The sequence below is a fragment of the Enhydra lutris genome, unplaced genomic scaffold, assembly GCF_002288905.1.
Source record: "Enhydra lutris kenyoni isolate GAN:26980312 unplaced genomic scaffold, ASM228890v2 scaffoldscaffold21, whole genome shotgun sequence".
Classification (NCBI taxonomy): domain Eukaryota; kingdom Metazoa; phylum Chordata; class Mammalia; order Carnivora; family Mustelidae; genus Enhydra; species Enhydra lutris.
In genome coordinates this window covers 50,825,472-50,851,686 of record NW_019154105.1, presented here as the reverse complement: position 1 = coordinate 50,851,686, position 26,215 = coordinate 50,825,472, and positions in this window count along the sequence as shown.

The window sequence follows — 26,215 nt, the reverse complement described above, 5'->3', positions numbered from 1 at the left end:
CTGGAGAATTCAAAATTAATATTACAAACTAATAATCATTTTATGGGTTCTGTGTTATAGAAATATGTTTCCTACTAATTTGTGAAAACAGACATCCCTGATCATCTAGAAATTAACTCTAATTTGTATTAAATAATGAAAACATGCTTCATATAAATGATTCTCTAAAGTTGCCATGATGAACCTTCTACCTGTTCTGTGCTGGAAATGGACTGCCATATCTGTCAGCCTTATTTAGAACAGAACACAACACTTTTATTTTTCTTTTGGTAAGCATACTGACTTACTCATTTTACTTTGAATATTTCCATTGATTTAAAGTTCCCCTTCAATTTCTTTCAATCTGCCAAATCCCAAGATCTTGGTTATGATAGACAAGGTCTTCTTTAGTCAGTGTGGGTCCCCAAAACTCTACAATGTGAAGTCAGATGTGCCCAGAATAATACTCAGTTTGTGTGCAAGTCATGAATAGTGAGTGCTCATGATGCTAATTTCTGGCCAGAAGTGGGATGTGTGCTGGAGGTGATGAAGCGGCACCTTGGCCCTATGGCCAAATGCTCACAGTGCCAGCGGGATGAGGAAGGGATAGGCAGAGGGCAGTAGAGAGGCTCCTGACTCAAGTCAGGCATACTTGCACCTCATACCAGACAGATTTGTGTCCAGAGCTGCCTGAAGACTTTGGGTGCAGGCGGCCAGATGTGTGAATTCAGAGACAGCCAAGGCCCTTTGCTTTCAGTTCCATGACTTTCACACCCAGGTTCAGACTCAATACTAATGAAGATGCTACTATATTGCAGTTATTTCTACGCACTGGGTATTACTAGAGAACAAAGAATTCTAACAGCTGCCCTATTGTCACATAGCCATTTGTTAAACCTGTATATAAGGGGAGGTGAAACAGAAAGGGCTATCTCAGACCTGAGTCAACCTGATCAACTTTCCAGATTAACCAAAATCTCCAATTGCCCTCTGAAATATTCTGACTATAGCTCTGACACTAGCTCTCATCCAGTTGAAGTGTTACTTTATGAAGAACCAGTTGTTTGTTCCTAAATTTTTTTTGAGGGGGAGATGGCTAGTTGTGCTTTTTAGTGTAATTATGTGTTAATTAAACAGGCAAACTGATTAAATGTGAGTATAAAAAAGAGACTTGTAGATTCTATACAACTGATTGAAATGCTTTAAAAACTCAATGAGGATGAATCACTAATACATTTGTCATGGAAATCAGCTCATGTACAACAAATGCTCATAGTTCCACACATCTATCTGGTGATGATAGACAACCTCTGGATGTTTGTGATGGCTGGGCTGAGGGATTGCTGAGGACTGGCAGTGGAGATCACAGAGCATTTGAAATATGGAAGCCTTCTTCAAAGTAATTTTGATGAATATCCTAAAAACTGAAAAGTAATAATTCACATTCTTAGTTTCACAAGAAATTAAAAATGTCTTCATTTATCCCTCGTGAATTAATTCATGAATTAAATATTTTGGTGAAAAGAATTTTTTAATAGCTGCTAGTAAGACTAAGTGAAGGAAATGTGGCTGACTGTTAAAAAAAAAAAAAAAAAAGCCAATCTTGCCTTCCTTTTCTTTCTTCTGTGTAAATCATTTGGGGCTTTTCTTTGCTACTGCTGTGCTCCAGTGAGCCAATCTGATCTCTGAGTCATTATTACCTTTTTTTTTGCCTGAATGGCAGGGCTACATACAAATAGAACTTGTAGTGTAATTCTACACTTGTATTAACACTCATTTCTCTCCATTTTATTTAAAAGTAATGGTGCAGAGAGGTCCAAAAATAATATTAAACTCTAGTAGCTTGCCTGCAAATTACCATTCATTTCTTTGTATCCTGCATTTCCTTAGCTGTCACTCCCCTTGACTTCAACAGGGCTCTACCTTCTGCAGTCAGTTCTACCGCTGATGCATTTTAGAGACTTATTCACTGGAGGTAGGGGATGGTCTATACCCTTTTAAGCAGGTCCCATCTCTTGATTTGTGGAATGTCTTCCCAAAGCTAGGCCTGGCATCTTCTCTTAGGCACCTGCTTATTTTCTGGCCGCTGTTTCTTCATATTATATACTCTCCTACAGGGCACTGCTCAGGCACCTTTGCAAATTTGTGGGACAACTTACGGAGTCTTCTGGAAAACTTCATTAAGCAGAAACTGTGGCCCAGGCCATAGTGGGGAGATAACTTCTTCCCCTTTAATGAATGGTACCCATTGATACATGGGTATCCTTTCAGAGCTCTTTGTGCCCCCAGATACGTTCAGAATTGATAAAAACCCATTTAGTTTTTAGTTTCAGTCCCTGCTTCCCCCTGCATCTCTGATAGGAGTATGATAAGATGAACCCAGAGACATATGCAAATAAAAATACATATCCTTTATAATATAATATAATAATAATATAAAAATACATATCCTTTAGAAAACTGTAGTCTCCTGACTGAGCAAAGTTTGTCTGTTTGACTCTCTTTCCATGGGTTAAGAGTTGCAAGGGCCCACAAAGACTAAGAGGGTGGATAAATTACTGAATGAGGCTGGGGGGAGGTGCTCTACCAAAGAAAGAAATCATAGTCTCTACTTAAAGGGAGTACCTTCAGCTTGAGCCAATTATTGTCATGCTAGGATACGGTCCAAATATAATCAGATCTAATTTTTCTGGTAAAGTCCAAATCTAGATTTTTACATGAACTCTCTTAATTTTTTCTTGGCAATTAATTCAAAAATTAAGTACTAACCAAGCATAATACATCATTATTTGGTTTCTAAGTATCTGGTATACCATACCTGACTTAGATCATTATTTTTTAAGTGTTTCCACCCAAACATCCCTTGATTAGAGGAACAGGGAAGTTTTTCTCTGGGAGAGTATAAAGTCACTACCACCCTCCAAAATTTTCAAATTTTACGGTGAATTTATCTCATGACCTTGTACATACCTCCATGTAGAAGTGTTAGTTCTCTTTTCTCTTAGGAAATTCTCAGTTTCTTTACAACTAGATTTTCTACAGTTCGTTAACTTTGCCCCTTGGAAAAACGTACCCAAGCCTAAGATATCTCAGATCTGTAGGATCAACTTAGGCTTAAGCTAGATATTAATGTACTCAATAAATATTTCTTGAATAACTACTTTGTACAAATCACAAAATTTAGTTAGAGTCTCCTTCTCAAGGATTTGTAGTCTAGTAGAATATTTAGGGAAGGTAGTGTTAAAAAGGAAGGAGACGAAACTTTGTTATATGCCTATTATATAACGGGCACTTTGCCATGTTATTTAATCCTAGGAACCAACTTACAAAATAGATAAGATGAAGCCCATTTTAGGGGCATATGGATGGCTCAGTCTCTTAAGCATCTGCTTTTGACTCAGGTCATGATCCTGGGGTCCTGGGATCGAGCGCTGCATCAGTCTCCCTGCTCAGTGGGGAGTCTGCTTCTCCCCCTGCCTGCTGCTCCCCCTGCTTGTGCTCTCTCTCTCTCTAATAAATGAATAAATAAAATCTTTAAAGACAAAGCTGTAATTGGAACCCCAAACTGTCCATATCCAAAATCTGTTACTTTATGAAATACATGTACCATATATGTCATATATATATATAGAAAAAATATATAGTATGTATATATCTTCATATATACTATATATATAATCTCCATATATACTACTATATGTATATCTATATCTTTATCTTTATCTATGTATATCTCCAATTTTATGTCTTTCCAGGAAATGCAGAATGGATCAATTAGAACTTGAATAAACCATAACAAGCCTCTTTCTCTTCTCTCCTCTTCCCTTCCTTCCTTCCTTCCTTCCCTCCTTTCTTCTTTCCTTTCTTTCTTTCTTCCTTCCTGTTCTGGATTGAGGATATTTAAGAAGCTACAGTCACTAAATATCCTCAGTTTGATTGCCATGTGTAGTAATGTTTACCCAAAATACATCTTTTGCATTTACTGTAGTAAACTGTGACTTTATAAATTTAGATATCAGAAGATTTTCATCAAACTCCCAATTCCATTCTCTGCAGGACTATTTCAGTGGCTACTAATTTTGCACAACTCATTTACCAGTTCTTAAAACAAAATTATATATATATATATATATATATATATATATATATATATATATGGCTAACTTAGAGCTTATCCTTATATCTGGATTTATTTCCACATAGTGATATTATGAGTGTGTAGCCAAAATATTATTGAAATTACTAGATTTTCCAAAAGCACCAATAATGCTGGTATTCAGTTCCGTGAGTTGTGGTGGGTTCAGTGTGTGGATAGGTTAGATTTAAGGATTTTGATTTATGTGGCTGTGGTTGTTTTTATGCCTTTGGTGAAAATGACATTTCCCTCTGACATTTGCTAACTTTCTATATGTCCCTTGTATATAAATAGCTCCCCTGAGAGTTAATCACAGGAGGTAACAAAGCGGATGGTGGGAGAAATCACTGTTATTCCTCCTTTTCCAATATCATCCCCAAAATCTAAGTGGAGTTTATATTTTTAGGCAATCTTTTATCATAATCCGCCTCATCTTGTTCTTGCTCAAAAGTTCCAGGCCACTTTTGTGTACCAGAAGATATCATTCATTTATATCTTTGCCTCTGTATAGCATCTAAGTAAGAAAACATACAGCATGACTTAGGAAGAATCCCTTAAAATCTGGTTTTGGAGATTAAAATCTGGCTTTGGGTTCATCATTCCTCTTTTCCTCCATGTCACAAAAATAGAGGATACACACAAGGATCACTAGCTAAATGTGACAAGATATTAGCTTTGCTAATGGCTAATCAGGTGCCCAATTGTCCTCCTACTGCAGGGCTCCTGATAAAGTATGTTACAGAAAGTAGCTTAGAACTAAAGCCTAATGAAAACTTTTTATTTTTATTTCAAAATAAGGCCTGCAGGGAGAGCTGGGTCAGCAAAACAGACTCCAGTGATATAAGGTCAGCCTGCGGAAAAAACTTCAGGCCTCACACATGGTTACCAGAGAGTGAGAGAGAAAGACAGGAGAGATGGCAGGTCTCCTTCGGGGCCCTTATCTCAGGGGAACAGAGAACAGACAAGGAAAGCTCACTCTCCATAAGTGTGAGTAGTTCCAAGAGAGCAAGAGCCTGTGCCAGGCATGAGCAATGATCTGCATAGTGCCCACACCCCCACCCAGTAAAAGCATGGTCTTGTGAACATTAAGTTCTCACTAATCAGAGCTAGTTGTCCCCTTCTGTGGAGGAAAGGGGAGTATAGTGAGGAAATACTAAGGAGAAGTAGGAAGAGTTATGGTAATAAATGCATATGCTGCACATTCCTTTAGGTACATGGTAGGGTCTTTTCTAGGAAAGGCTCAAAACTCCTTGATGTTTAACAAAAAAATGTAATCAGGAATAAAAAGATGATGGAAGAGAGTGGGGCCACTTAATTCCTGTGGCTTTTAAAGGCTTATTTTATTCATAGGGTGGTAGGACTGGAGCCAGCAAATCAATGTGTGTTCCTAAAGGTTACATTGACTAAAGACGCCCAAACTCAAGTTCCCGCAAGGCTTTCCCTTCATGGGTTGGAGAATGATGCCTTTATCCCCATCTGGTGCTTAGTCTCGCAGATTCTTCTGTGTCTCTGCTCTAACTCCTGCCTTCTCAAGGCCTTGGAACACAGTACTTGAAATGAAATGGAGGACTCCTTATTGTCACTGACTGATGAATAAGAAGGATTTGGGGGAAGGGAAATTCCCAAATTCTGCCACAGGGAGATGGGTTCTCTGAGGAGAACTTAATCATTTGCTTATTCAACCAACATTTATCAAGTAGAGTGTAATGATCCTCAGGGGTCTGCAGATGCCAGTTTGTGAAACACTGCGGTAAAAGTTAAAGGCTGTCATGTTAGTTGTTCCCTTGGTACCAATGTTGTTGAAAACAAACTCAAATGTGAGCCCTTGAAACATTATACCAGGACAGAGTTACAGGGCAATCAAGAATATGTTCATATTTATTTTTAATATCATCATTGAAACTCAAGCAAAAAAAATTTACAGAGATCATGTGATCCTAAAAAATTTATCTTCAGAATCCCAAAAACCATATTCTCCAGTTTTTGAAATGCTAGTATAGAGGGAAAATGAATAGTTTTGATATTCAAATGGACGAGAATTCTAATCTTCCCTCTGGAATTTACAAGATGTTTTATTTTAGCAAATTAGATGACTTGATATTTAATGAGAAAACATTGCCTGTATAATAGTACTCTGAAGATGAAGACATAGCATGATGTATATATGTCACATAATGTTTTACATATAGTAAACTCCTAATTAATATGGATTCCTTTTTATTTCTTAATACCTCTCTCTTCCCATGGTGTTTAAGAAACCATACTAGGGGATACAATGATGAACTAAGTATTACCTACCAGAACATCTCTGAAACAATAGACCTGTAAACACAATTACAATATACTGTGATACATACCATACTAGAAAAATATAAAACATAGAGAAAAAAGGTACGATATATAGGAAAGATTTTTTTCCTGATGGCCCTAAGAGAAATGAGAATTACTTCCCAAAGAAACATATTCCTGGTGAATATTCAGTTAATGACAATAGTGATGAGGATGATGTTGATGATGATGGAAATGAAGTTTATGATGATTATAAAAATGATGAAGATAGTTTACATTTATTGCATATTTGCTATGTTGTAGGAACTCAATTTGCATATATTACTTGATCCTCACAACACTCTAGTGAGGTAGAAATATAATTTCCATATTGTAGAAAATCATAAGGTTACACAGGTAGCATAGGGAAAATCTGCAACTTGACCCATTTCTGTCTGATTAAAAAACTCAAATCCTTAACCACTATAATGCATGCTCTTTCCATAAATTAATTAATGAATTGTAATTAGGTTCTATTTGAACTATAGTTCATTTGAATTTAAATAGGATTTGAGGAATATTGAGAAACTTTCTCTATTCTATCCCATTTACCAGTTTCCTGGTGGTAGCACTCTAAATGGGATTTGGGCAAACAACACTCCAAAGCTCAATACATGTGCTTGAAGAAGTGAGCATTTAATCACCACTGACTCCGCATTTGGAATCTTTGGCACACGCCTACCAACTGAGAACATTACCTGCTCTGGTCACAGTGAGTGTTTCAGGTATGTACAGGCATATGACTCAACCCAAGAGAGTCAAACTGAGTCAGAAACAATCCCAGAGATTTTTGTTAGTGAGATCATAAAAAGTGGTTATGGCTTCTCTTTTGGATTTGAACCTGAGAGATTATAAAATTGGAGCTACTGCAGCTATCTTGTTGCCAAAGAGATTGACAATGAAGCCAGTTTGGAGAAAGCAAGAGCCTATAAAGAGATAAAATCTTATGAACATCATTTAAACCATCACCTTTAGCTTGCAATTTGAGTGACTAGAACCAATGTGTGTAGTAGCAATATCTCATTGTTGTTTTAATTTGCATTTTCTTGATGACAGATGATGTGGAGCATTTTTGTTCCCTTACTTACCATCTGTATGTCTTCTTGGGTGAAGTATATCTATTAAGGTTTTTGGTCCATTTTTTTAATTGGGTTGTTTGTTTTCTTATTGTTCCCTCCACTTTTTTTTTTTTTCTTATGTGTTCTTCCACTTTTTTTTTTCTTTTTTTCTTTTTAGTGTATGTGAGTGCGTGAGTGTGTGTGTGTGTGTTAAGAGCACTTAACATGAGATCCATCTTCTTAAGTTTTTAAGTGTAGTTTTTAAGTGCTTAGGAGGGGAGTGTGCAGTGGATCTCTAGAATGTATTCATCTTTTTTATAACTGTAGTTTTATACTCATTGAACTTTACTGATTTGTTCACTTGATTTAACAATTACTGAATGATGTCTGTTAAACTCTTCTTAATTTACCCTCTTAATATTGCAAAATTTTATTTATATATTATGACATTGTTACAAGATTTTCGTCAGTCTAGAATTGTCATATAGTTGTTCTAAATTGAAACTTTTATTTCTAGCAATGCCTTCTGGCTTAATGTCTACTCTCTTCTATATAAATATAGCTATATTTTCTATATTTTGGTTAGTAAATGCCTGAAAACTCTTAGATAATTTTCCACTGAACCTTCCTGCTTTACTTTGATTTAGGTCTATCTTTTATCAGCAGCATATAATCAAATACTGTTTCATGCTGTTTCATGTATTTATCCTGAAAACTTTTATCTTTTAACTATCAAGTCTAGGCTACATTTTGAGTGATTATTGGGGTTTTCTTAGCATTTTATTTTGGGTATTTGTCCTACTTTTAGATATTTTATTCTCTCTTGCCTTCTTTAAGATGGAGTTAAAGAAATTTTTACTCCATTTATCCATCAGTCTGTATTTGGAAGTTATGTTACCTATTTCAGTTCTGTTAGTGATTATTCTGTATGTTTTGACAGAATTTGATCCTGAATAACATAAAGAACTTAGAGAACTTTTGAGCAAATTACTCAGTAGTTAAGATACATGTCAAGAAACTTAGTTCTGTCTTCCATCTCCACATATTATACATTAATGTTGTTGTTTATGATATTGAAGAGTATTTAGATTTATTCTTTTCCTTATCATTTCTTGGCTTATCATTTCTCCTTGCATTTTAGCTATCTACTTGTAATTATTTTCCTTCTTGAAAGAAATTCTTTTAATGATGGTTTGTTGGTGATAAATTATGTCATTTTTTTGTTAGTTTAAAAAAATGTTTAAAAAAATGTTTAAGCTTAGTTTACAACTTTAAGTTGGCAATTATTTTCTCTCAGCTCTTTAAAGTTACGATTTTAACCTTATTGTGCTATCATCTAGATAACCTTTCTGCTCTTGCAAGTAGATGTGATTTTCATTTCTTTGAGGTATATTTTTTTCTGGCTGTGTTTAAGATCTTATATTCTAAAGACTCACTGAGGGTAAGTGGGTGTGGATTCTTTCTTTCTTTCTTTCTTTCTTTCTTTCTTTCTTTCATCCTGATTTGTCTTCACCTTATTTCATAATTTGTTTTTGCAGTTGTCATTTCAGGGAAGTTCTGAGCCATAATGACTTTAAATATACAACTCTATCCTCTGTATCATTTCCTTGTGAAAATCTGAGTAGATTTTTGGTAGGTGATATTATTCTGTTATCTGTATCTTTAATATCTTTTCATATCATTGTGCATCATTCTGGGTAATTTTATTAGATCCATCTTCTGGATCTAATAAAATTACCCAGAATCTCTTTAGCTAAATCAAGACTCTTATATAACACACCCATTAAAATTTAAATTTCAAGTATAAATTTATTTATGGAAAACTTAATTGGTTCTTATAAAAAATGTGCTTCATCATGTCATATAGTATATTTTGTTATTCTTATATGTTTTGCTTATTCACTTTTTTAAAATTGTCTATTCATATTTCCTGGCTCTTTACTTTTGGGAATTTTATGCTGTCTGTGTTTATCAAAGGTTCCTAAAGAAGTCATTTGTATTTGGTTTAGCTAGGGTTCTGGGAGAATTATTAAATCCATACAACAATAAACTATTTTCTTAACTTGGGTATTTAGGGCAAATTAGGAAATAAGAATTTAAACTTGGTAATGAATTTAGACTGTTTTATGCATACATGTATTCATTGATTTTTTTGCCCTTGCCATCATAACAATGGTAAATAGACAATATTGGCTATCACTTCCTTTTGCAGACTTTTTTTGTTTTGTTTTGGTTTTTTTGTTTTTTGTCTTTTGTTTACACCTTTCCTAAGCACAGAGGCTTTGGGGGTGTTGTAACTTCATGAAGGGGTTTCTATTCTAGTTTATATGTAGAGCAGACCCAAGTATGATTTTTGTTTCACCTGTGTGATGATTAAAGGTGAAAACTCTAGATTACCATGCTTACATAAGACACCAAGAGAGCTATTAAACGCCTTTTTCCACTTACCATCCTTGATTTTCTTCTGTTTGGGGTCTTGATTTCTGAGGATTTCTCCTATTTTCTTGTGATGTTAGCTAGATACTGAGAAGGAGTTTTAAAGCAGAATTTTATGAGCATAGTTAGGTGTTTTGTAGCTGGAACATTTGAAAATGACTGGAATTTCATAACGCTGAACACCATAGTCTTCAACTTCTTTTTTGGCTGTGATATTTTAGCACATAAAGTATAAACAATTAAGCAAATAAGGTAAAACTTATTCTGGTTGTTATGGAATTGGTTGTCCTTAACTTCCACTTGCTTACCAATACCATCCCACATATTTTAGAGTAAAGTGACAGAGATTGCCAAAGTAGAACAATAGGTCAATTAGAAAATGTTCCCAAGTTCAGAAAATTCACATTACAAAGAGACATTTGGAAAATATCCCATTTTTAATGTGGGGCTACCTATCTTCATTTGTGAATGACATGAATTTACTTATTCTGGAATGTTTTACCATGAACCAACATAGCTCCACAAGAGGTGTTAGCTCTATGTATGTTAGCAAATCTTGTCTGTTAAGTTTGAAGGGGAAAGCCAATTCTATTTTGAGGAGCCATACCTTACAGGTTATCTAGGAACTGGAAAAAAAAATTAACACAACAACAACAACAACAACAACAACAACAACAGTGTTTTGCAAGGGATTGAACCACTTTAAAAGGCATATGAATACCTGCTTTCTGCAATGTCAATAGCTTTCCATTGCAATGAAACAACAACATGGATATCAAGATTTACTTGCATTTTATACCCATCAAATCAATATAAAAAGATGAGGTTAAAAATTCTGCTGCTTCTGTGGAATGAGAATGAACCATGTTTTACAGTAATGCCAATAAGATGAGCAAAAGAGCAAGTACTGTGGGTTTTTATTTAGGAGCTCTATCCTAAATGGGGTGTGCATAAGATATCAAGTATTAAGATGCACTGCAGTTGTAAGAAACTCTGGTTTGTATGAGACACGGAAAGGGTCTTTTACTCCTAAAGAGATGGGCTATTTCATGCATGCCATAAAGCGAAGACTAGTATGATCTACTTAGCACATATTTTGAATAGCAAAAATAAAGTCAATATTATTTAATATATCATGAAACCTCTGGGCTCATTTAAAAACTGACTTAATGAACATCAAGATGTAAGAGATGGATGACTAAAATGTGAAAAATATGGCAGCCTTCTACAGAAGGTAACTGCAGGAAAGATATGCAAGTGAGCAAACTTACTCTTTGCTACCTTTCTTCTGAGGGGGGTCTTCATCTTTTTTAGACTCTTGGACCCTAATACTGTGTAGTGCTGCTTTTTGATTACTGAAATTGATTGTGTATATCAGCATGAACCACCTTCTCCCTCATTCTCACTTTGCTTTCCTTAGTATCTATTTTTCAATTTGAGCAATGACTTGAAGGTTTGACTAAAGCAATAGGTCATTCACAAAGCTTAAATCCAAGTGAATTTTCTCAAGAGAAATTAGATAATGTAAGGGATCTATTATAAGAATTTAGAAAATCATAGCATTTTTGATAAACCACATTAATAAGAAGAATAAATGGGTTATAGAATAATGCATAACATATGTAATATAGATATTAAACATATATTTAATATAAAGATACATATATTTAACTGATAAAACAGTTGTTGACTATTTTGAGCTAACATGGCCTTGGATAATCACCAGTTCTGTTTTTCTTCATCTTCTCCATTTCTGGAATTTGGGTCTGAAAGTTCTTAGTCATATCAGTTTTATTCTAGATATAACCTTGCTTTAAATCCTTTGGTACTGTCACACATGCCTTCTGTTGAATTGCTCTCACTGTGCCCCTCTTTCTGAGCAGTGGGTGACTGTATTCACAGCTCGTGAGCACCTCTATTTCGACTTAGTGAGGCTTTTCCCTGCCTCTTCTTTTCAGAATCCTTCCTTGGTGTTTATTGCCACATATTTATTCCTCTCCTGAGTGAACTTAGAAGTAAAATAGAAAAACAAACCAACAAATGAAATACCAACTGGAAAACACAGACATTCACAGAGTATCACCAAATCCTATCAGAATAACAGAGTCTTACACTGCCCCTCTCAGAGTGTTAATTTCTTTGTGACATTTATCAATCCCTCAACTGGCATCTTTCATCTATCTGCTTGCTTGTTTATGGTCTGTAAAATCTTCCTTGAATAGAAGCTGCATGAGAGCTGGAGCTTTTCTGGGTTCTTTTCCTTTTGGAATATCTGTGCCACTAACAGGACCCATCTCAAGACAGGTACTCAAAGACTTTTGTTGAGCAAATGAATGGCTAGAGGACGATAGATATGGGCCAGGAACTTACTTTAAATAATTCCATGAAATATGGGAAACTTGGCAGTATTACTGAGTTGTGCTGCCAGTGGAAGATCCCAAACACTCTTTTGGGCAGTTTAAGCAATTTTATTTGGAAATTAGTGGATATACATTTTAAAACATACTATTTCTGTCACATTCCTCTAAATTATGTAAATAATTGAGCAGGAAAGGAAAGGTGACTGGATTTCTTCTATTGATCTTAGACTCTGCATATGCTTTATAGAAATCATAAACATGATAAAATTCTCCCCTTTTTAAATCGTGTTTGAATAATTGGGACTCAGATCAAGTCTTTAAGGCAGAGATAAATGAAAAAAGAACTGGAAAGTAAAACGCAAAAAGTAATTACATGCACACATGATACTCCATAATCTGCATTTTCACCTATTCATTCTTGCAACATAAATATTGTATATGTCATGGTGCCTTAAATATGATGATAATAACAGGAATGATAATCATCATAATAACATTAGTTATAAATTACATTTGACATATATTAATGTATGCTAGGTATTGCATACCCATTTTGCAGGAAATTAATAGAGTAGGGGAGGTGTACTACCATCACACTTTACAAATCCAATTGTTGGGGCTCCACTTGCCACATGCTTTATATTTTAAAACCTCCTAAAAGAAAAATAATCTGGACACATAATCTTTTACATATGGCCTTTTTGTTACATGTTGCCTTATTTCTTGTGAACTTTCTGTATGTATTAAAACATAAAAACATCTTTCTTTTAAAAATTTGGAGGCCATGTATCTTTGGGCGTCTATTCTTGGACACCTTCTCTCTGCTCATGCTTGATAACTTGATTTGCTTTTCTAACCTACACCATCCTCTATTGTTTCAAGAGTCCTCAGTGTTTAACTTAGAACCCCTCCAAGTTTCAGGCCCATATACCAACTCCAGTTAAAATACTGCATACTTCTTAAACTGAAGTCATTATTTTCTCCCAGAAATCCACTTCTATTCTGATTCAAGATGGTTGATCAAAAGCCTTCTTTAAATTTCTTTTTTCCCAAATCACATCAGATTTATTAGAGAAATATATGAATAAATTCCTAGTAACTTTAGGATGTTAGGAGAAATGCTACTAGCATCCCAGAATGGTAAGGATTTCCAAAGATTGACAGAGAAGCCAAGCAGGTATGATGGCTCTGTTACACCATCAGGTATCAGGGGAGACTTACAAAATAGGTGTTTATCAGGAAGAACGCAAAGATAATGCTAAGAGATCTGAGGGGATAGAATCTGGAAGAAGAATCTGCATTGGGAGAAAATTCAGCTGGGAATTATTTCAGAAACAACCTTTGTATCAGTTTTCCAAACATCTGATTCCAGCATTTTCTCACAGGAAAGAATCTTGAAGTAACTATATAGGCCTAAAAAGTGGACACGTGATAAAGGCAGACAGAAATGATACGAAACTTCCCCACTCAGAAAAGCAGTCATCCACACATCCTGCCTGGACAGTTAATAGCCCTGTTTGAGGAAATTAAACATTTTGTTTTCAGAGCTAACAAAAGACTTAAGCCCACCAAGAGCCAGAAAGAAGAAAAACAATCTAAAATCAAAAAAGAGATGAACATAGGTTACTTAAAATGAAACAAGGATCTAACCAGCATTGCCAACAAGGAGAGCTTGATTCTGAGGAAAGAATGCTTTGAATCTTGTTTTCTGTGTGAAACCAAAACAACATTCAAGTATGAGGACATGAGAAAACAGTTTTGCATATATAGGAAAGGAACATATTCATCCTCAAGCTTTTTCTTAAATTATTTGAGAATATATTCTCACAAAACAAAACATAAATCGCAGAAAAAGAAACATGGGCTTCAAGGAATATTATGGAATAAGACATCTGTGAATTTTATGACCATCTAAATAATTATTAATACAATGGTTGTCAATCTTCAGATAACCATTAGAGAATGAATGATTTGTAAAAATAAGGACTCATAACCCTAAGTTATAACAAAATGAAAATAAAAGTCCCACGTGATTTCAACAACATGGGATGGCACTGGACACAAGAGAGAAATAACAGAAAGCCAAGAATTTTTTCTTAAACACTATATAAATTTTTCTTAAATACTATAAGTGTGTGTGTTAGTTTCATAGGGCTTCCGTAATAGTTACCACAAACTGGATGGTTTAAAACAATAGAAGTTTATTCTCTCACAGTTCTGGGGGCCAGAAACCCAAAATCAAGGTGTTGACAGTGTTGATTTCTTTTGGAAGTTCTGAGCAAGAAATCTATTCTATGCCTCCTGGCAGCCAGGAGTTCGGGGTGTTTCTTGGCTTGCCAATGCACTGCTTCATTCTCCATGTTCATCCTTATAAATTGTTCCTTCTGCTTCTCTGCCTCTTGTAAAGATTCCTGTCATTGGATTTAGAGCTCACCCTGATCCAGAATGATGTCATCCTGAGATTCTTACATAAATTACATCTACAAAGACCCTTTTTTCAAGTAAGATCATATTCACAGGTACAGCTATGCCTTAACCTACTATAACGCCTTAACATTTATTAAATAACAAAAATAAACTCTTACAGGACTTACATCAAGCCTACTAGCTTTACACGTATTAACTGATGTAAACTTCCCAATAACCCTATGATCTATGTCCTATTTTTTCCACTTTACGGATTAGGAAACTGAGGCACAGTAATATCCAAACAACTAGGAGACACTGAACTGTAGCACCACTCCAACAATTCTATGAAAGGTGGATATGGTCAGAGAGATATCTACAGAGAAAGCGATGACATGGAGAAGAAATAATAAAATGGCTGATATGAATTTAAATAAAATATAGAAATTTCAAGAAAAACAAAAAATAACTTAAAATTAATTCCTGGGGTGCCTGGGTGGCTCAGAGGGTTAAGCCTCTGCCTTCGGCTCAGGTCATGTTCTCAGGGTCTTGGGATCGAGCCCCGCATCAGGCTCTCTGCTCAGCAGGGAGCCTGCTTCCTCCTCTCTCTCCGCCTGTCTCTCTGCCTACTTGTGATCTCTGTCTGTCAAATAAATAAATAAAATCTTTAAAAAAAAATGAATTCCTACGACATGCCATTCAAGATATAGTTGAAACAAGTGATATACAAATATAGGAGGTAAAGTGATGAAAAGAGAAATATAGTCCACATTTTAACAAAAATGAGTAGTTGCAGAATTCTTCAAGATAGGTCAGAGATATTTTTTAAATGTGTATGGGATCATGTAATTCTCAGTTTCAGAGCCATCCAGTGGCTTGGTGTTACATTTTGAGTAAGGTATCAATTCCTTCTTCAATGGCCTACAAAATTACAAATCATCTGATTGGTTCCTGTCTGAGTTTATACATTGTTTCTTCCTCTCTCAATTTCCCTTGCTTACTGTGTTCTGAGCTCACTGAGATTTTCGTTCCCCAAACTTGCTGGTATACTCTTTCTTCTGTCTTTCTCTGGCACTCCGTTGATGTGGTTCCTATTCATCATTCAGATCTGAGGTCACAGATCACTTCTTCAGAGCTGTCCTCCCCACATTATCTAAAGTGACCCGTTGTTATGCTCTAGCACTTTGCCTTAATTATTTTCTTCCCAATTATTTCAACTGCTTGATATTACTTGTTTGTAAAAGTCATGTACAATCGCTTCCAAAGTCATCAACTTTACACCATAATTACCTAGTAAATGAGTCCTCCTTCAGTGGTATCACAATAATCCAGGCCTCCAAGAATCCAGGAAAACTTGTATAGGATGGCACCCGAGGTCAGTGTTGGAAGATGAGCATGGCTTAGGTTTTAGTTTGGTAAATAGTGGTGATTTGTGAGTAAATCCCAAGGAATTGTAAATATATAGAGAATATGGAGAATGGATGGAGTGTTGGTGTTTCTCTTTCTGCCAGTCATACTATCGAAAACCAGCAATGGTATTATTCTGAATATCATCTATTTGGCCCTTTAGGTTCACTCTGCACCCTTCATCCAGTTGCTTGACGCCTGGGTGGCTGACCACATCAAAGAGCTCTCTTGTTTTCCTTTGGCAGGGTGGTAAGGATTGGCAATGATTCTGGACTCGGGGATAAAACTTTCTCCTATGTGATTTCTCCACTCTGACCTCAACTTTGTAGATACTTCTTTTATTAAAGTCTGTTCACATTAGTTTGAATGTGCCATTTGTTTCTTGCTGAGACACTGACTAATACATATGTATTTCCTTTGAGCATTTCCAATTGCCAAGAGTACATACTTCATTTTTTTCCTTACAATTATTAATTGAGTGCTTACCATGTGCCAAGCACTGTTATAGACCATGGGGACTTTGCAGTGAATAGATGAAAACCATTGCCCTTGTGAAGCTTACTTCCTAGTTGAAGATTACAATGAATAAAATAAATGTGCAAAATTATGTGAGATATAGCAATACATATTATGAAGAAAAATAAAGCAAGGGAGCAGGATAGCAATATTGGAGGAGGTTGAAATTTAAAGTGGGGTGGCCAGGGAAGGTTCCACTGAGAAAGTTACATTTTAAGTAAAGAAATGAAAGAGGTAAGGGAGCCAGGCATGAAGACTTCTGGTAAGGAGCATACCAGGCAGAGAGAATAGCAAATGCAAATGCCCTAGTCACATGAGGGCCTGATATTTTCAAGAATCCATGAGAAGGCCAGTGTGATAGAATAGGATAAGCCAGGGAGAAAAGGAGTGACATGAAGACAGATCCTATAGGACCCCAAGGGCCACTGTGAAGACTTTGGAATTTACTCAGTGTGAAAAAAAAGGAGGATATTGGAAGGTTTGGAGCTGTGGTACAATTTGACTTACATTTTATATCCATTATTCTTGCATTTGGTTGTTTTAAAGTGTATGTATGTGCATGGGTGTGTATTTTAGAATGGAGGAGGGCAAACAAAGATATAAATAAAAATTATTTAAGGGGCACCTGGCTGACTTAGTAGACCATGTGACTCTTGATCTTGGGGTTGTGAGTTCAAGCCCCATATTGAGTGTAGAGATTCCTTTTTAAAAAATCTTAAAAAAAGGGGCGCCTGGGTGGCTCAGTGGGTTAAAGCCTCTGCCTTCGGCTCAGGTCATGATCCCAGGGTCCTGGGATCGAGCCCCGCATCGGGCTCTCTGCTCAGCGGGGAGCCTGCTTCCTCCTCTCTCTCTGCCTGTCTCTCTACCTACTTGTGATCTCTATCTGTCAAATGAATAAATAAAAAAGAAAAAAATCTTAAAAAAAAAAAAAAGTTATGTAAGAACTTAATATCATTTCAGGAGAATGATAACAATGGCCAAAACTAAGTTAATGGCAATAGAATTGTTGATAATGAGGTATGAAATACTTACATTCAAGATGCATTTTAAAACTAGAGTCAGCATGATTTTCTAATGGGTTCATTCATTTAGCATATATTTTTTGAGGGCTTACCATGGACTAGCATTATGCTAGGTGCCTGGGATAGCACAGTGAGCAAAACAAAGATTCCTACTCTTACAGAACTTAAAATATAATGATGGTATGGAGACAGTAAGCACTGAGCTAAAAAATCAACAAATACATAAATACATAAATGAAGCATATAGAACTTTACCTATTGTTAAGTGCTGTTAGAAAAAAGTACTTAGGGGTGCCTGGGTGGCTCAGTGGGTTAAGCCTCTGCCTTCAGCTCAGGTCATGATCTCAGGGTCCTGGGATCAAGTCCTGCATAGGGCTCTCTGCTCAGCAGGGAGCCTGCTTCCTCCTCTCTCTGCCTGCCTCTATGTGATCTCTGTCTGTCAAATAAATAAATAAAATCTTAAAAAAGAAAAAAAAAAAAAGAAAGAAAGAAAGAAAAAAGTACTTGGGTAAAGGGCAATCATGCTCAGTTAGGTTAATAAATGGATGAATGGTCAGGGCATGCCTCCTTAAGTAGGTGACATTTCAGTAAACAGTTGAGAGAAAAGTGGGAATCAGGTAAGGGAATATTTGAGGAAAAAGTTATTTAGCCAGAGAGAACAACTAGAGCAAAGCCATAGGGTAGACACATGCCCTGGAGCTTAAGAAACTTCACGAAAGCTGTGGAGCTGAAGAGTATCAGTAAGGGACAGTGTATTAAAGACTGGATTTTAGAGGAGTAACAGGCTACAGGCTTTAGAAAGCCTCATAAGCCATTGTAAGGATTTGGGCTCAGACTCAGTGCAGTGAGAGTAATTGCAGTGTTTGTGTAGAGGAATGGCAAAATCTAACCTTTATTTTGTATTTAATAGGGTTATTCAAGTTGCAGGAACGAGAATAGGCTCTCAATGTCAAAATTTGAAGCAAGAAGACCTGCTGTGAATTGAGATGTATGAAAAAGAAAGAACCAAAGACAACATTGTCATTTAAAATTATGAAAAAAATGGGAGGAAAGTAAGTTCTAGAGAGGATGATAGGAAGATTAGGATCTCCATATTGGACATATTAAGACCAAAACAACTATTAGAAATTCATTCTTCACTTTTTTTTTTCCATATGGAGGGACTTCCAGTTTCTATCATTCCACAGCAGTAAGTTATTTAACAGATAGATTTAGAAAAAACAAGTGGACATGCTTAGGTTAGCCAGCTCTTTTGCTTTTTTATTTTGTAGGGAAAAAAATGCATTCTCTAACTCTCTGTAATGCAGGTTTTAAAGAGTCAAGCCCAGTGGAGGTATCTATGTCTATTAAGCAATGAGTAGATTAACTAGATGAGTAAACTTAAATTTTTAGTGAAGTTTTAGTAAGTCCTATTTGCAGTAGTTGCATAGATGCTTTCTCTAAAGACCTTTACATAGAATGAAAGTGATCATTTGAGTTTCCATATGATAGTCCTCATGTCAATCCTTTTGAATACTGGGGGTGGGAAAATGGCATTATTCATTTTCTTGAATCTAAGGATTTTAAAAAATGAATATAGAGAGATTTTTACACTAAAGATTATTATTAAGAAGCAACCTTCATATCCAAGTCTTCTCAATTTTGAAGGTAAAATTGAATTTGACCTTTAACTAAAGATCAATTTCACTGGGTAACCAATTTGGACTGATTCCACTGGAGATCACCTAAGAGTATTCTGGCATTGTAAATGGCCATTAAAAGGCATCAGTGCTATAATTCTTTTAGAAACAGATAGTTATGTGAGAGTCATATGATGGTTATTGCTTTATGATTTAGATATTATTTAATGAACAGTTGGAAATATCTATCAAGTCTAACCTGACACAAGAGGACAGAAAGGACCTCCATCTCAGCCAAGACTACTTGGGAAAAATGCTGTAATTTCCAAAAGCATACCCTTCAAACTGACAATAATAGCATATTATCCATTTGCTTTACATCTTTCACTTAAAATTATCAAAACAGTTTACAGTACTCAACTTCAGTCTTATGTGTTAACTAGAGTCATAGCTATAAATTGTTGTGACTGCTTGTCACCATCATCACAGGTAATGCTAAGTGAAGGGTTTTAACCTATTTTGTGCCATTTGGGCAATATTTTGAGACCTTCACAGAAATAGTAGTTTTAAATATATAGAAGCCCAAAGTAAGAACCATACTGAAATACACTGCACTCTTTCAAGCATACCCACTTTTCTCATTTTGCTTAAACATTCTTATTCACAAGTTTAAATATATTTTTTCAATGAGAATAGCATTATTTTATTTTTGCCATTAGCTTATCAAATTTTCACTTCATCTGTGTTACTTATAAAATGTTACAAAAATTACCTTAGTTGTGAATATGTTATGGTTGATATAAACACACGACTCTTTGAATTTCATTTTGGTCTTAATGATCCAAATCCTTATAAAGCAATGTTACTGGTGGCTTATAATTGCAGAAAACAAAATTGTGTTTTATATCTTCCTCCAAATATGTACACATTTACATCTATTATTTAGCCTGTGTTTCTTGAGCAGAGTCTCATGGGCCCAGACACTCTTCAGTATGCTAGGAATTCAGTTCTGAATCAGATAAAGCTAGAGAAAATAAGAGAAAGGGAGGAGAGGAGGACAGAGAGAGAGAGAGAAGACAGGAAAAGAAAGGGAAGGAAATCTGATGTTAAATAAGGTGTTAACAAAGGAATAAAAATGACAGGAGATGAGAGTGAGATAGTTAGGAAAGGACTCTGAGGAAATGACATTGGTACAGAGAAGTTAACATATCAATCCTGAAAAATAATGCATTGTTTACAAAAATCTAATTAGCTTGAACAAAGCATGATCATATTCACAGGCAAGGATCAAGTAAATGCTCTGTCTTAGACCAGAAAGAAGGAGTTCCTTGTGTTTGTCATTCCAAAGGAGGGTAACATCGAAGATGTCTACTGCAGAGTCATGTCTGGCAGAGTGGAAGTAGTAGCTGCCCTGTTCTTAAACTAGATATATAAAGCGGAAACTGAAAGAGAAATGGGTAGTTTCCCCCAGAAGCATTTGACTTGAAGATATTCCTCCATGGTTTTAGCTTTGCTGAAAGGGCCTGTAGTATGATTATTTAGTTGTCCTTTTCTCTTAGCTACCTTTGCTCCAAAAAGTCAGTTACATCAGAGGGTAAGGGCCATGGTCTTTCTGAAACCTACAGAGAAGAATCCTTCCTGACCTATTCTTCAGGTGGTTTTCTGGCAATACGTGGCAAGCACTTCAGTTTTTGTCTCGTCATTACATGATGTCCTCCCTTCATGTGTCTGTGTCTTCACATGGTCTTATAAGAACAATATCTAGAATGGATTACGGGCTCATTCTGCTCCAGTATAACCTCACATTGACTAGTTAATCTTCAGTGATACTATTGCAGATGTCGCATTTGGAGTTACTAGGGGTTAGGATTTCAACACATATTTTGGCAGGATATAATTCAACCCACAATAGCCATTTCTGGAGTTTGCACAAAAACTTGAAGTACTTAGAAATCAAACCAAGTTAGATATAGAATTAGTCCAGATGTCCACTGATAGATGAATGGATAAAGAAGATGTGGTATACACACACACGCACTGGAATGTTATTCAGCCATCAAAAATAATGAAATGTTGCCATTTGCAATGATGTGGGTAGAACTAGAGGATATCATGCTAAATGAAATCAGTCAGTCCGAAAAAGACAAAATACCATATGATTTTATTTATATGTGCAATTTGAGAAACAAATGAGCCTAAGGGGGAAGGGAAGGAAACATAAAATAAGATAAAAACAGAGAGGAAAGTAAACTATGAGACTCTTAGCTATAGCAAACAAACTGAGGGTTGCTGGAGGAGAGCTGGGTAGGGGGATGGGGTAATTGGCTGATGGGCATTAAGGAGGGCAATTGATTTAATGAACATTGGGTGTTATATGTAACTGAAGAATCACTAAATTCTACCCCTGAAACTAGTAATACACAATATATTAATTAAATTGAATTTAAATAAAAAAGAAAAAAAAAGAAAAAAAACAAGAAGAAAGAGTATAGGCTAGGAGTTTTCAATAGCTAACTCTTTAAACTTCGGCCGTACTATTTGTTCTATTGTTGATCTTAGGAAGGTTGCTAAAATGTCTAGACTCAGTTTTCTCATCCATAAAATGGTGGGGTCAACTACTTTGCAGAACTGCTGTGAAGACAGAAATAATATAAATAAAATGGGAGTACATAGAAACTCAAATTCTTGTTCAATTGTTCTTATAAATATTTTTGTCATCCAAAAACTTATAAGACTAAATAGAAAGGTATTGCAAGTTACCCACGCTTAGGAAAAAATAGGTGTTATGAATCATTTTTTTTTTTTTTTTTACTTAAGTTAAAACAAGAAATAGACATGTTGTCCTATTTCAAGTTCAGAACTGCATATTAAGATGTATCCTGGGGGCGCCTGGGTGGCTCAGTGGGTTAAGCCTCTGCCTTTGGCCCAGGTCATGATCTCAGGGTTCTGGGATCGAGCTCTGCATCAGGCTCTCTGCTCAGCAGGGAGCCTGCTTCCCCCTCTCTCTCTGCCTGCCTCCCTGCTTACTTGTGATCTCTCTCTCTCTCTCAAATAAATAAATAAAATTAAAAAAAAAAGATGTATCCTGATATACTTCCACAGCAAGTTGAATTGAATCAACACAGTAATGACATGAACAGCTCAAGAATCAGTAGAAATATTTTTAAAAATATTCTTGCGGTTGACCTGAAGGATAATAGTCACTACATTTGCCAAAACAAGATCAGTATTTTCCAAAGAATTACTTGTCTTCAATTTAAAACCATGGCTTGTAATTAGGAACATACTCTTCAGCAAGGCCTCTGCTGACTACCCAATATAAGTTATGTCCACTTCTGGTAGTCTATCATCACAGTTTGTTCTTGGCTTTATAGCATCTATAAAGCACATGGCATCTATATAGCATATCACAATTTATAATTATATATTTAAGTTTGTGTTTCCTTGTCCACTATCTGTTTTACACACTAGATCTTAAGTGTCTAGAGAATAGGGATCATGCCTCCACCCTCTAGCACAGTGACTGTCACAGAGTAAGGGCTCAATAAATATCAATTTAATGAATAAATGGATTGGTGAGTTTATTGATGAATAAAAACATTATTACTCTCTCCAGACATTCTCATTTGACAGATTTGCCTTCAGCAAAGACAACACAATAAATTGTATATTTATTTACTTGTCCATTACATAGAGGTACTGGATAAATCCATGGGATATCATTGGAAAAATACTTTGAAATTTCCAAAAACAACATATTTTGAATATCAAATATAGCGTGTTACTTTTTATAATTCTTTTATATCTAAGAAAAGGTAGACATCAGAGCTTTGGAGACAGAATATTGAGGAAGTGGGAAAGCAAGACAAATACACAAATAACAAAAACAGGATATAGCAAAAGAAAGTGAAAATGAGCAAAAAAATGTCAAACAATATATAGGTGAAAGTGATAGGAAAATTGAACCAAATCTAAAAAAAAGATCAGACTAACATCAGTATATAAATAAGCTGGGTTAGAAAACTTATGTGATATTCCACATTTTTATAATTTGGCCCATATATCGTGTTCTATCTTATTTTCCATTGTTTAATTTGTTGGTTAATGTCCCCAGTGAATTTTTACCTCACAGTAGTAGCTTCTTCCCTCCACTCTACCTACAGCACTACCACCAGCCTATCATTAGATTTCTCCTTGTATTCATCTCTCAACACCCCCATTAAGGTTCCAGTTTTTCTGTTACAGCTTTCCCATTGTATCTGTTGAAGAAGCTGAGGCTTAAGGGTAAGGAGACCATGTAAGTTCACACAATTGATGAAGCACTAGGGCTAGAGTACAGAGGACTGTTTCCATAGCATCACAAAGTCTACGATTTGTAGCATCCTTTGCTCCAGGATTTGAGATAGGGTACATTGTCCATCATCTGTACGAGACCATGCATACCTGGGTCAATATAAGGAAAAAGAAAAGTTAGTGGAAATCCATTAGATTATAGTTACTACCAAACCAGAGGCAAACATTATAGAGCTGTCTGCTTTATTTATGTCTTCCCAAGTATGCAGAATGAAGTCGATGGAAGAAAACCCAAAAGCAATTGGCTAACACAAAGCCTAAAAGTGCGTAATAGGTGATAATTCTTAATATAAAAGGATACATTTGCAGGGTATGCAAGAAAATTGGATGATCAAATTCCTATTCAACTATGAAGTGATTTGCAAAATAGTATGAAAGGCACAATCTTAAGTAGGTGATTTCCTTTCTCCCTTTAATACTGAATATAACCCCATTAATTTTAATATGTGCCTGTTAAGGGAAAACATACCCGTGGGTGTTTCAGAGAGAACTCAAAAGTATTTTTAATTTAGAAGAGTAGTATAGTTACACAATATAAAATCAGTATCTATTGGTTATTAAAGTGTTTCATTCTGGTTTGATGTATACAGGATTTGGTTGACATTTTCTTCATTTACTTTATTTGAAGATCTGAACAGGTGACTATAAACTACAGGGACTTGTTTAGGAAGTATTTTTAACTCTGCATAAGACTTAAGGTAATAAGTTAAATTTAATGAGTTGGCAATAAGGATATTTTTTTCCTCCATGTAATAGAAGTGACCTAGTTTCATAAATGGCTTAGAAAATAATAAAACAGAACATGTTTATGGCTTGACATTTAAGAAAAAAATGTATCTGTTTCTCTAGAAAATAAGAATAAGAGGATTAAGGGAAATATTATAAGAAACAAAAAGAGATTCAATGATAATTTTGTTCTTTAAGACATAAAACTTTTCACTATACAAATATTTCTGCCTTCACTTAAATTTCTTTGGGTTTGAAAACACCTTAGAATACATACATAAATATATATTCTCTTTCTCCTTATATGTGTGTGTATATATATATATATATACATGCACAGATATATGAATGTATATACACACACACTATATAGTCTATATTATATGTAAGTATATGTAAATAGTGTATTAAAAACAAGAAACACATGTATAAATATTTATTTTATTTTTTATATTTCGAATCCAGTTATTCAGTCATTACTGGAATACATCCTCTGGGGGCAAAAATACTCATCATTTCCTGATGTTGCCTACAGAAACCATCTACTCATTTATTCCTTCTTTTCTTTTATAAGCAAATATTAGCATCTGCTATTGAATAATTCAGATTAAAACAACAACAATAACAACTCATAATTCCTGTCTTCAAGGAAAACAGAACTACTGTAGGAGGCATATGCAAAAATATGAATGCAATAATATATTATTTGAGGAAAATGTTACTGAAGTAGAGAGAACACAGTTGAGGGTAGAGTAGAAAAAATCCAATCCTTCAAGGAAAGCTCACCTTATGGAAGAATCTCAAAAGATGATGTAGAATGGGCCATAGCAGAATGGCAAGGCCTGCCCCATAACTTGAATTTAAAATAAAGTGCTTAAAGATAAGTAAAACTAATGATGAAAAACAAAATATGAGCAAATACATTTTTAGGTAAGTGTGAATTTCAAGTAAACAGTCACACTAGTAATATTTAGTTGAATAAAATTCAAGGCAAAAAACATTTTATAATATAAAACAGTTATTTATAGAAATAATGAATTATAGTAATAGAAATTCAAAATAATATTAATATCTGGTAACAAATAAAGTTGTTTCAAAATTTATATAAGAGAAGTTAAAATATATGAATTGGAGTTAGGATACTTACCTATGTCTTTGACAAATCTCATTAGCAAAAGTTATTCAGGATATGAAAGCCATGAATTTATAATGTATATTATATACTACATATATATGCTATGTACTACATATTATTTTGTTATATATTAACTGATGTTTTGTTTATATAATTCATTATTAGTCTATGTTACTCTATATTATTTTATGATAGAATTATTATATACTATTTTATTAACTATACTGTCTTATATATACATATCACACATTCTAACCTACAAAGAGAAAATATACCTTTGTTGGGTCCCCCCAAAATTGGGTAACCCAATAATGGGTCCTTGATTAAAGGAGCGAGACTGATACAAAGTGAAGGTCAAGCAAAGCTTTATTTCACGCCAAGCATCAGGAATCAGACAGACCGTCAAACAGACCGGTCGGGGCCGCTCCTACAGAGAGGATGACCCCTCCCTGCTTTCCAGACTAACTTGTATAGAGCAAAGGCCATGTGGTTGGGCCTGACCACACACAGGTGGCCAATGAGATTGTAACACACACATAGGAAACTCCACAGTGATGCTAGGCGACAAATTGAATTACAATTTACCCTAGTAGACATTTGAACCAGCCTATCACACCTTGGTTAGGATTGGCGCCAAAAGGCGCCCAAAGGGCAGGGCTCATACTCCTTGGTAGCTAGGAGACAGTATGCGCCCCACTGATTGAATACCTCCACCTGGCCTGACCCACCCTTGTA